The following is an 11,607-nucleotide window of genomic DNA, read 5'->3' as shown; positions in this document are numbered from 1 at the left end:
TGCTAGATCATCACCACCACCACCACCATCTTCTTCTTCTTCTTCTTCTTCTTCCGCTGCCGATGATCACACTTCCTTTCCCCTAGCGGACCGCTATCGCGTTTTTCCCCATCAGGATCCTTCCAGAACAGGTTGATTTATACAGACATCATGTGACACTTTGATTGCACACAGGTGGATCTTAATCAACTAATTATGTGACTTATGAAGTGAACTGGTTGACCTAGGTCTTATATAGGGGTTTCATACAAAAGGGGGTGAATACCTATGCACACTCCAGGTTTCTGGTTTTTCATCTTAATTATTGTTTGTCACAATAAAACATCAATTTGCACCTTTAAAGTGGGAGGCATGTTGTGTAAATCAAATGGTGCTTACCCTCCAAAAAATAAATTTTAATTCCATCTTGTAATGCAACAAAACAGTACAAACACTGGATGCATACTTTTGCAAAATGCTGTATTTGCCTCAAGAATATTCTGTTATAAAGAGTTCATCATTGTCTCAATGACTAAGTTTCTGAGGTCCTGTGGCTGCAAAACAAGCCCAAATAATCAGCCCTCCAACACCATGCTTGACTGAGGTGTTTGTGGTGATGAGCTGTGTTTGGTTAGGTCTTCACCAAACACTTTGGTCTTGTTAATAGGATATTGTTGTGCTTTTGTGGTTTGTTCAGATGTGATTTTGCAAACCTGAGTTGTGCACCATTTTCTTTTTGGAGAGAAGGGGCTTTTTCCACGTCACTTTTCCATGAAAGCCTTTTCTGATAGTGCTGTGACAAACATTAACATTTAATCTGCTTACAGAGGCCTGTCGGTGACATGATGTAGCTTTTGGTGTTTTATTTTTTCTATATATGAGCCTTAAATAGTAAAAAGAAAGTACACTAAACACAGTACAAGTTTTTATTTATCAGGACCTAAGGAATAATTGTGTGCACCTCACCAACTTTTATAAGCACAAACAACCAACCTCAGCTAACAACAAGAAAATGCAACATATTTCACAAGAGATTTCAAAATGTAGTCACTTTGACAAGAAAAAAAACATTCACAAACATATGTATATGTAAATAAGTATACCCTTCCTACTTTCATAATCATTAAGAGGGTAATTAGCAGCTAGGTGTTGATAATGAAATGCACAATATTAGATAATCATCCAAGAAGTGTGACTACTTTGTTGAAAGCATAACTTTTGGCAGTTTGGTTAGATGCCAGCCATGACCTCAAGCAATTGTTGCTGCTCATCAATCTGGAAAGGGTTATAAGGCCATCGTCAAACAATTTGAAATGCACCCTTCAACCAAGGAATGTTTACAAATTGGGAGCCTTCAAGACAGTTGCCAGTCTTTCCAGGTGTGGGTGTCCCACCATATTCAGACCAAGGACACATCATTTAATATAAAGAAAAACCCAAGAACTACATCATTTTACCTACAGACCTCTGTAAGTATGCACCCATCAACCAAGGATTGTTTACAAATTGGGAGCCTTCAAGACAGTTGCCAGTCTTTCCAGGTGTGGGTGTCCCACCATATTCAGCCCATGTTTACATTAAACTGTATCAGCGGATCATCAGATTAACGGTTTTAAAACGATTAGTGTGCACACAGCAACACCAATACACGATTTGCGTGCACACAGCAACACCAATACACGGATACGCTCGGCTCCACAGGCATCCTGTGCTCCAAATCACTCCGCCCTGAACAGCGAGTGCCCTCTGGAGGGTGCGCACTCCGGCCTTGCGCAGCTCACAGAGCACGCGAGTGAAGTGCACAAGCTGTGATTCGGGACTGAGCCGCTGTGTGTGTGATCCCAGCGCATATCACTTACCACTTGCAAGTGGAAGGATGGCAAGCCTAAAGACAATCATAACTACACAATGGGCAGTACTTGCATCAGTATTTGCAGTATTTTCATACTTTTATACTCTTTAATGAAAGGTGATACAAGGCGGAAGTCCGCGCCGTTTTTCAGCAGTCGCGTCACATGACCAACGCCAGCGAATCAGGAAGGTGGATGTCACAGTGACGTTGTCCAATGACGATGCCAGCTAGAGCTCAGCACAGCGTATCCGCGTATCTCAATGTTTACACAGCACCGGAGCTGACACGATCTGGATTGAATACGTGGACCCTGGCGGATTCCCGTTTCCAGGCGGTTTAATGTAAACGGACAGTGCATCCGCGAAGAAAACGAGACAGATACGGTCTAATGTAAACTTGGCCTCAGACCAAGGACACATCATTTAATATAAAGAAAAACCCAAGAACTACATCATTTTACCTACAGACCTCTGAAGCATGTTAAATGTTTAAGTTCATGACTAACCAATCAGCAAAAGACTGAACAAGTTTGACTTTCATGGAAGAGTGGTGAAGAAAAAGCCCCATCTCTCCAAAAAGAAAGGTTTTTAGCTTTCTCCTGAAATGTTTTCTTTTATTTCTTCTTCCTCAGGGTACTAAAACTCACTTTCGCTGTGAAGACTATCGTTATCACTATCCATGCTGTAAAATTAATGCTGTTCTCCAGAGAAATGCTGGCAAAAATTTATAAGATTTTTGATAATCTTATAAATAAATCTCATTAAAAAAAGATAAATGTTGACAAAAAATGCTACTATGTTTGTTGTTGTGAATGAGCAAATCGCCAGAGGTCCGTAACTGGGGTCCGTATTGTAGGATACGGACCTGCCCGCCAGCCAATCAGAGCGCAGGATTTGATGGAAACTGGACTGTGAAAAAAATAAACGTTATTTACCAGCTGTGAGGTCCGTATCGTGAAATACCGTGACCGAGGTCTTGAAAGTACTGACTGAGGCCCTCTGGGCCGAGGTCAGTATTTGCCAATGAATTTAATTCCACTTCCTGTAATTCTAATTCAAATTCAACATCCTGTGGGGTGGAGCCAATTCAAATTCCAATTCATTCATTAAATTGAATTAAATTCTGAATTTTGCACAGCCCTGCTGTGTGGAGTTTGCATGTTCTCCCAGTGTCTGCGTGGGTCCCCTCCAGGTGCTCTGGTTTCCCCCACAATCCAAAGACATGCAGGTTAGGCTAATTAGTGGCTCTAAATTGACCATAGGTGTGAATGGTTGTTTGTCTCTGTGTCAGCCCTGCGATGATCTGGTGGCTTGTCCAGGGTATACCTCGCCCCATAGTCAGCTGGGATAGGCTCCAGCTTGCCCGCGACCCTGCACAGGATAAGCGGTTACGGATAATGGATGGGTACCCCAAATTCAGCGGTCATCAAAAATGAAAATGCGCATTTTGTGACTCCATATCTGCAAAAGTAAAAGGTTGCATAGGCCTTTAGTTGCTTTTTTTTAGCAACTTTACCTACTGCCAGTGTGAATTCCTAGAAATTCTGTGCCTCTGTCTTGAATAATAAACAAATGCAAGGGCTTTTAAAAGTGCATGAAGCCCTTTTTTGTCTCTTTTGGAAACGGGCAAAATTGGCTCTGGTAGGATTTTCAGATGTCATGCATTTCTTAATTAAGTAATTTTGCATACCAATTAATTTAAGTTGTTGTTGTTGTTATTATTATTATTATTATTATTATATTGGTACACATAGGTAATTCGTTGAAGCCTATTTCTTTTCAGTCACTTTTGAAAATATTTTGAGTCAAAAACCCTTCCGAGTCACTTGGCCAAACAGAAGAAAGTTCACAAAAATAACCAAAATGTGGACTTTGCATAGCTTGATTAAAATTTATTTAAAAGATACAAGGCTAAAATTTGGTGTCAAGGTTAAACTGGGCCTGCTTAGTATACAACCCCAATTCCAAAAAAGTTGGGACAAAGTACAAATTGTAAATAAAAATGGAATGCAATGATGTGGAAGTTTCAAAATTCCATATTTTATTCAGAATAGAACATAGATGACATATCAAATGTTTAAACTGAGAAAATGTATCATTTAAAGAGAAAAATTAGGTGATTTTAAATTTCATGACAACAACACATCTCAAAAAAGTTGGGACAAGGCCATGTTTACCACTGTGAGACATCCCCTTTTCACTTTACAACAGTCTGTAAACATCTGGGGACTGAGGAGACAAGTTGCTCAAGTTTAGAGATAGGAATGTTAATCCATTCTTGTCTAATATAGGATTCTAGTTGCTCAACTGTCTTAGGCTACATCCACACGACAACGGCAACGAGATGTTATTTAAAAATATATCGCGTCCAAATGGGCAACAATCAGTAAAATATCAGGTCCATATGGCAATGCAACGTAACGCTTGCTGAAAACGATGCAATACACATGCCACACCTCTAGGGGCGCTGTAAGACGGTCCCTTCGGAGACACCAGAACAATAGAAGAAGTAACGATGCATGCGCATAAACTATTATGCGCGAGACTTCATATTAGCCACAAAGTCAGGAAAATCTGTTTGTAAAATTACATTATAATGACCAAATATAATGAAAAGTATTTTTCCAGTCTCACCTGTGAAAGGTAATCCCATGTGATCTCGTTTGGACAGAAAACCTGTTGGTACAGTTAAACACAGCTAATCTTTATTCTCCGCTTTGACCTATCCAAAATGGCGGCGAGGATGACGTATGATTCTACGCGGAAGGCGGCGTCTTCAATGGTCCGGAATAAATTGAATGATACACGTTGATGGATTAATTTGTTGTTTCTCACCTGTGAAAGGTAATCCCATATGATCTCGTTTGGACGGTAAACCTGTTGGTACAGTTAAACGCAGCTAATCTTTATTCTCCGCTTTGACCTCTCCAATATGGCGGCGAGGATGACGTATGATTCTACGCGGAAGGCAGCGTCTTTAATGGTCCAGAATAAATTGGATTAATTTGCTCCTCTACGCCCTTTTTGAGGAATGTATTGTCGGACTTAAATCAACATCTGAAGAGGTGAGATCGCTCTTTTTTTCCCCTATTTTTGCTGGCGGGATTGCACCATTACACAATAAATATTCACAGTGAAAATATTTTGTAAGCGCTTTTCATGAACCAAGTTATAGGATTTGTTGACAACTCGCATCGCAATGAGAAGATCATTGGCACTACTGGTGTTAAGAATCGGACCATTTCATAAATGAATATTTTGCTGTAGAGCTGCAGTGTTTGTACAATTGCATGTTTTTGCTTCACTATTACTGTCACTATTCTGCTTCTTGCATTACTACTGTGAACTAACACTGAACATAATAATGATAATAATAATAATAATAATAATAATATCCAAGCTCGTGTTTCACTCTCACTAGTGCTCTGTAAGGCTTTTTCCTGGTGATATTCGTTACACTTCTACCCGGCGTGAAGCACTCACAGTCATGTGGTTGTGACGTCATCGTAAACAAATCCGTTCTACTCATCCAGACGACTTCGCAACGGCAACGTTGCCAAATCTTTCCACTCTGGAACCCGTTCTCAAAAAGATTGCGTTTTGGGCACCCAAAACGCCGGTGCCGTGTGGACGCCAGGCCTAAACGATAAGCAATTGTATCGGAGTCACCTGAATCCGTTGCTGTGTGGACAGGGCCTTAATGTTGTGGGAGTTAAGGGAATGGCCCTCTCCTGGCTCAGGTCTTATCTAACTGATCGTTATCAGTATGTTGATATAAATGGTGATATTTCTAGACGTACCGAGGTAAAGTTTGGTGTTCCACAAGGTTCTGTCTTGGGTCCACTGCTTTTTTCTCTATATATGTTACCTTTGGGCGATATTATTCGTAAACATTGTATTAGTTTCCACTGTTATGCTGATGACACACAGTTGTATGTCTCTGCAAAACCTGATGAGAGACACCAGCTTAATAGAATTCAGAAATGTGTTAAGGACATTAGACACTGGATGCTTATTAATTTCCTTCTGCTTAACTCTGACAAGACTGAAGTACTTGTACTAGGACCACATACAGCTAGAAGTAAGTTTTCTGATTACACAGTAACTCTGGATGGCCTTTCTGTTTCTTCACGTGCAGCAGTAAAAGACCTCGGAGTGATTATTGACCCCAGTCTTTCATTCAAAACTCACATTGATAACATCACCTGGATAGCTTTCTTTCATCTCAGAAATATTGCAAAGATAAGAAATTTAATGTCATTGCATGATGCAGAAAAACTAGTCCATGCTTTCGTTACCTCCAGGTTGGATTATTGTAATGCCTTACTGTCTGGATGTTCCAATAAGTGCATAAACAAGCTCCAGTTAGTTCAAAATGCAGCAGCAAGAGTCCTTACTAGAACTAGAAAATATGACCACATCACTCCTGTCTTATCCACACTGCATTGGCTCCCAATCAAGTTTCGTATTGATTATAAAATACTACTATTGACCTTTAAAGCACTAAATGGTCTTGCACCACAGTACCTGAGTGAACTTCTGCTCCTCTATGACCCGCCATGCCTACTTAGATCAAAAGGTGCAGGCTATCTGCTGGTACCTCATATAGTGAAGGCTACATCAGGGGGCAGAGCCTTTTCTTACAAAGCCCCACTGTTATGGAACAGCCTTCCAAGTAATGTTCGGGAATCAGACACAGTCTCAGCATTTAAGTCTAGGCTGAAAACAGATCTGTTTAGTCAAGCCTTTTGTTAATGGTGTTTATGAGGTAAAGGAGTAGATCTGGAGGGTCCTCAGACATAGAGTGTTTTGGTAAACTGGGATGTATGGATGCTGTCAGTCCCCACTCACTTGCTCACTCGAGTTTGTTGACGGTGTAGTGGCTGGCTGCTTTATGTCCTGGGGCTCCCTCATGCCTGTGTTACCTTCTGGCTCTCTCCTTTTAGTTATGCTGTCATAGTTAGTTGCCGGAGTCCCTGCTTGTACTCGGTGCAATATGTATATTGTTCCTACTTATTCAGGTGACATTGGGCATACCTAACCACCTGTGTTTTCTTTCCCTCCCCCCCACCCCAAATCTGTCCCTCTGAGTTACATGGAATCAACAGGAAATCTTTTGGTGGAGAGGGTGGAGACCTCGACTGGCTATCGTAGCCTGCAGGGAATCGGCCGTCAGACATTCTGTCGCATGACCCAGACCTGGTGAAATGTAACTGAATTGCCTTGGCCAGCCCTAAGGGTTCCATCTGCATCTCATCATTGCTGAGGAGTGTGCTCCCATCACCCAATCAAGCATCCAGCCAGAGCAGGTCATGATATATTTTACCATATTAACATGCCATTGTTGTGTGTTATGCCTGATGTAAAGACTCTCGTCTCTGCGAGCCTACCACACAGATTTAATACTTGTCATTTTTAGGGCATACCTAACAACGTGTTTTCTTTCTCTCTCTCTCTCTCTCTCCCCCCCCAATCTGTCCCTCTGAGTTACATGTTGATCCTGGGATTGAGATGCTGGCCTCTTCTGCCCCTCGGACCTGCTTGATCCATCCTGGTGCCCTGTGTCTGGTCGGAGTTTTATCGCACCGCTCCTGTGAAGGACGGCCCCATGAGGACAGTTGAGGGTTATACCTGTTAAAACTGTTAATATTATAGTCAGGCTGTCTGTTGTTGCCCAAATGAGGATGGGTTCCCTTTTGAGTCTGGTTCCTCTCGAGGTTTCTTCCTCATGTCGTCTGAGGGAGTTTTTCCTTGCCACCATCGCCACAGGCTTGCTCATTGGGAATAGATTAGGGATAAAATTAGCTCATGTTTTAAGTCGTTCAAATTCTGTAAAGCTGCTTTGCGACAATGTTTATTGTTAAAAGCGCTATACAAATAAACTTGATTTGATTTTGATTTGATTTAGGTCTTTTTTGGCGTATCTTCCGTTTTATGATGCGCCAAATGTTTTCTATGGGTGAAAGATCTGGACTGCAGGCTGGCCAGTTCAGTACCCGGACCCTTCTTCTACGCAGCCATGATGCTGTAATTGATGCAGTATGTGGTTTGGCATTGTCATGTTGGAAAATGCAAGGTCTTCCCTGAAAGAGACGTCATCTGGATGGGAGCATATGTTGCTCTAGGACCTGGATATACCTGTCAGCATTGATGGTGTCTTTCCAGATGCGTAAGCTGCCCGTGCCACACGCACTAATGCAACCCCATACCATCAGAGATGCAGGCTTCTGAACGGAGCGCTGATAACAACTTGGGTCGTCCTTCTCCTCTTTAGTCCGAATGACACGGCGTCCCTGATTTCCATAAAGAACTTCACATTTTGATTCATCTGACCACAGAACAGTTTTCCACTTTGACACAGTCCATTTTAAATGAGCCTTGGCCCAGAGAAGGCATCTGCGCTTCTGGATCATGTTTAGATACGGCTTCTTCTTTGAACTATGGAGTTTTAGCTGGCAACAGCGGATGGCACAATGAATTGTGTTCACAGATAATGTTCTCTGGAAATATTCCTGAGCCCATTTTGTGACTTCCAATACAGAAGCATGCCTGTATGTGATGCAGTGCCGTCTAAGGGCCCGAAGATCACGGGCACCCAGTATGGTTTTCTGGCCTTGACCCTTACGCACAGAGATTCTTCCAGATTTTCTGAATCTTTTGATGATGTGTAGATGAGATCACTGTAGATCAGGGGTCACCAAACTTTTTTCTCTGGGGGCCACATTGTTGTTCCTGACTGTGATGGGGGGCCGGGGGTTGGGTCAGCTATATAACATAGAATTGTATGACTCAGACAAATATGACCACCATCAGGTCTCATTGTGTAGTAGAGATTACTAGCCTGGCACAGCCATCCCCACTACTATATCCACACTACTATATCAACACTTGATTCCTGGCACATATTTGTTTATCTTTACTAGTGGTTTGCAAAAGTAGTAATCGAGTCTTCACACTTTGTTTTAATTTGAAATACCACAGATATTCCATTTATTTATTTTCTAATAAAAATAACATCAAAGCTGTCAAGGTAAGAAACATCTGCCTTGTTGAGGTGATTGACACTGGCAAAGGTGAGTGGAAAATTATAAATTGTAGGTAGGCCTGTTGATATTATTAATAATATTAATAATAATTGTGTGCAGCACTTAATAAAGGTCAAATAAATAGGCCTATAAAATAAATACACTTAAAAAAAACAGTGAAATTATAATAATATGAGCGATAGATCAATAGATCACAGCAGTTGTGCTGTGTCCTGCACGTCATTGCTCTCATCCATGGCCAAAGCAAAAAACTCGAATTCTGACGCTCTCATTCAGCTGGTCATACACGTTGTCCCCCAAATCTTCGGTTCGCCTGGTCATAGTAGGTGCGGAGAGACTCACCGCGTTGAGCGCATCCTTCTTGTCAGGACACACCTCCTTGGCCACAGCAAGCATACATACTTTAACAAAGTCCCCATCAGTAAACGGCTTTCCATGGGTAGCTAGTAGGTGAGCTACCTTATAGCTAGCTCGGACAGCAGCCTGGTTGATCTGGGTTTGGCGAAGGAATACATTCTGTTGTGCAGCCAATCTGCATTTCATCCTCCGAATCCTGTCTTCTCTTGTTTGCCCTCGCAAACTAGCATACTCTTTGTGGCGGGTTTTGTAATGACAACGCAGATTATATTCTTTGAAAACCGACACACTTTCTTTACATACAAGATAAACTGCACGGTCCTTACACTGAACGAAAAAATAATCGGTTGTCCACTGTTGTTTAAAAACTCTGCACTCTCTGTCAGCTTTTCGCTTACCGCTAGCCATTTTGCTGTCCTGAACACTGACAGTTCTCTGCGCGTGCGCTGCCTGTCACTGCTTGATCGCGAGCATATGACGAAAATTTGGAAAATATGAATAGTTCATTTTATAACTAAATATCAATTTTAATTGATAAAATCAACAAAATACAAGATGCAGACATATTTGCCAAAAAGCAATTTAAAAAAATAGGCCATGACCACTTTTGGGGATTGCCTCATAGGGGCGGTTCAAGTGGTGGGGGGCTGGGGGGCCGGTCAAAGGGGGGTGGCAGGCCGGAGTCAGCCCGCGGGCCGTAGTTTGATGACCCCTGCTGTAGATTATGATATGTTCAAACTCTTTGCAATTTTACACTGTTGAACTCCTTTCTGATATTGCTCCACTATTTGTCGGCGCAGAATTAGGGGGATTGGTGATCCTCTTCCCATCTTTACTTCTGAGAGCCGCTGCCACTCCAAGATGCTCTTTTTATACCCAGTCATGTTAATGACCTATTGCCAATTGACCTATTGAATTGCAATTTTGTCCTTCAGCTGTTCCCTTTTTGTACCTTTAACTTTTCCAGCCTCTAATGCCGCTTTTCCACTACAAACGCGGCTGAGTCGGGCTGAGCCGTGCCGTGCTGAGTTGGGCTGAGTCGAGCTGAGCGGGGCTGTTGGAGTTGCATTTCGACTACAACCGCGCTGAACCGTGCTGGCTGGAAGTGGGTGGACACATTGGGTGGAGTTAGCGAAAGTGGGTGGACGTCACGTGATGTCATTAAGCAGCGCAAACAGTGACATCAGTGAGCTTTTAAGCGGTAGTCTCACGACCCGGATAGTAAACAATAAACATGGAGGACATGGAGTCGTTAGTGTTGCTGGTCTTGGTTCTGTGGCTTGTTGTCACCGACAACGCCAACAGATACTGGCAAGAGCGTATAGATGAGGCAAGGCGCATAAGGCTTCAGAAATTCTCATAATTCTTCTTCTTCCGGGTTTACGGTGTTTACAGATCCCAGCGTGCTCACGGGGCGTGTGTGGGCATGTGAGGACACTCCTCCTCACCAATCAGTGCACAGGGGAGTGTCTGCTCACGCCCCCAACCTCACTCGGCTCGGTTTGGCTCGCTTCAGCCCCACTCCAAAACCGTGCGAGTTTTAGGGGCTAAGCAGGGCTGAAGCGAGCTGAGTCGTGCCGTTCTTTGGTAGTCGAAACGCGAGCCATGTCGGGCTGAAGTGAGCTGAAAAAGGGTAGTGGAAAAGGGCCATTATTGCCCCTGTCCCAACTTTGAGATGTGTTGCTGTCATGAAATTTCAAATGAGCCAATATTTGGCATGAAATTTCAAAATGTCTCACTTTCAACATTTGATATGTTGTCTATGTTCTATTGTGAATACAATATCAGTTTTTGAGATTTGTAAATTATTGCATTCCGTTTTTATTTACAATTTGTATTTTGTCCCACCTTTTTTGGAATCGGGGTTGTATTACAATGACCAGATTTATCTTATCAGGAGCATTTATTTAACAATTCATGTCTCAAATTCTTAAAAATCAAGAATTTACCAAAAACTGACAAGTTTGTCTGATGGTATAAATAACTTGTACTACAAGATATTAACTCCAAACTTGGTATATTAGGATATTTTTTCTCCCTGCAGCTATTTCAACAGTCAGATTGAGCTCATCTTCACCAGAAATAAAAGTTATAGTTCCTACAATTCAGTAAAGTTAGGGAATGTTATTGCATTGTTTATAATAAAAAAAGATTAGTACTTGTGGTGACCACAAGTTGGAAACTGAAGACAAGGTTTGGACACTCATTTAAAAATATTAAACTTGGGTGTAATCATTTATAACTATTATAAATGACTCTATATGCATTGCTTTTGTCGAGTGTATCAAGGTGACAATTAGCCATCTTTTAGGTTGATTAAATATAGTTATTTAATTGATAGCTCTCAAAATTAATATCAATGGAAAATTATTTT

This window comes from Neoarius graeffei, chromosome 14 (genome assembly GCF_027579695.1).
Source record: "Neoarius graeffei isolate fNeoGra1 chromosome 14, fNeoGra1.pri, whole genome shotgun sequence".
Lineage (NCBI taxonomy): Eukaryota > Metazoa > Chordata > Actinopteri > Siluriformes > Ariidae > Neoarius > Neoarius graeffei.
This window is presented reverse-complemented; position numbering follows the sequence as displayed.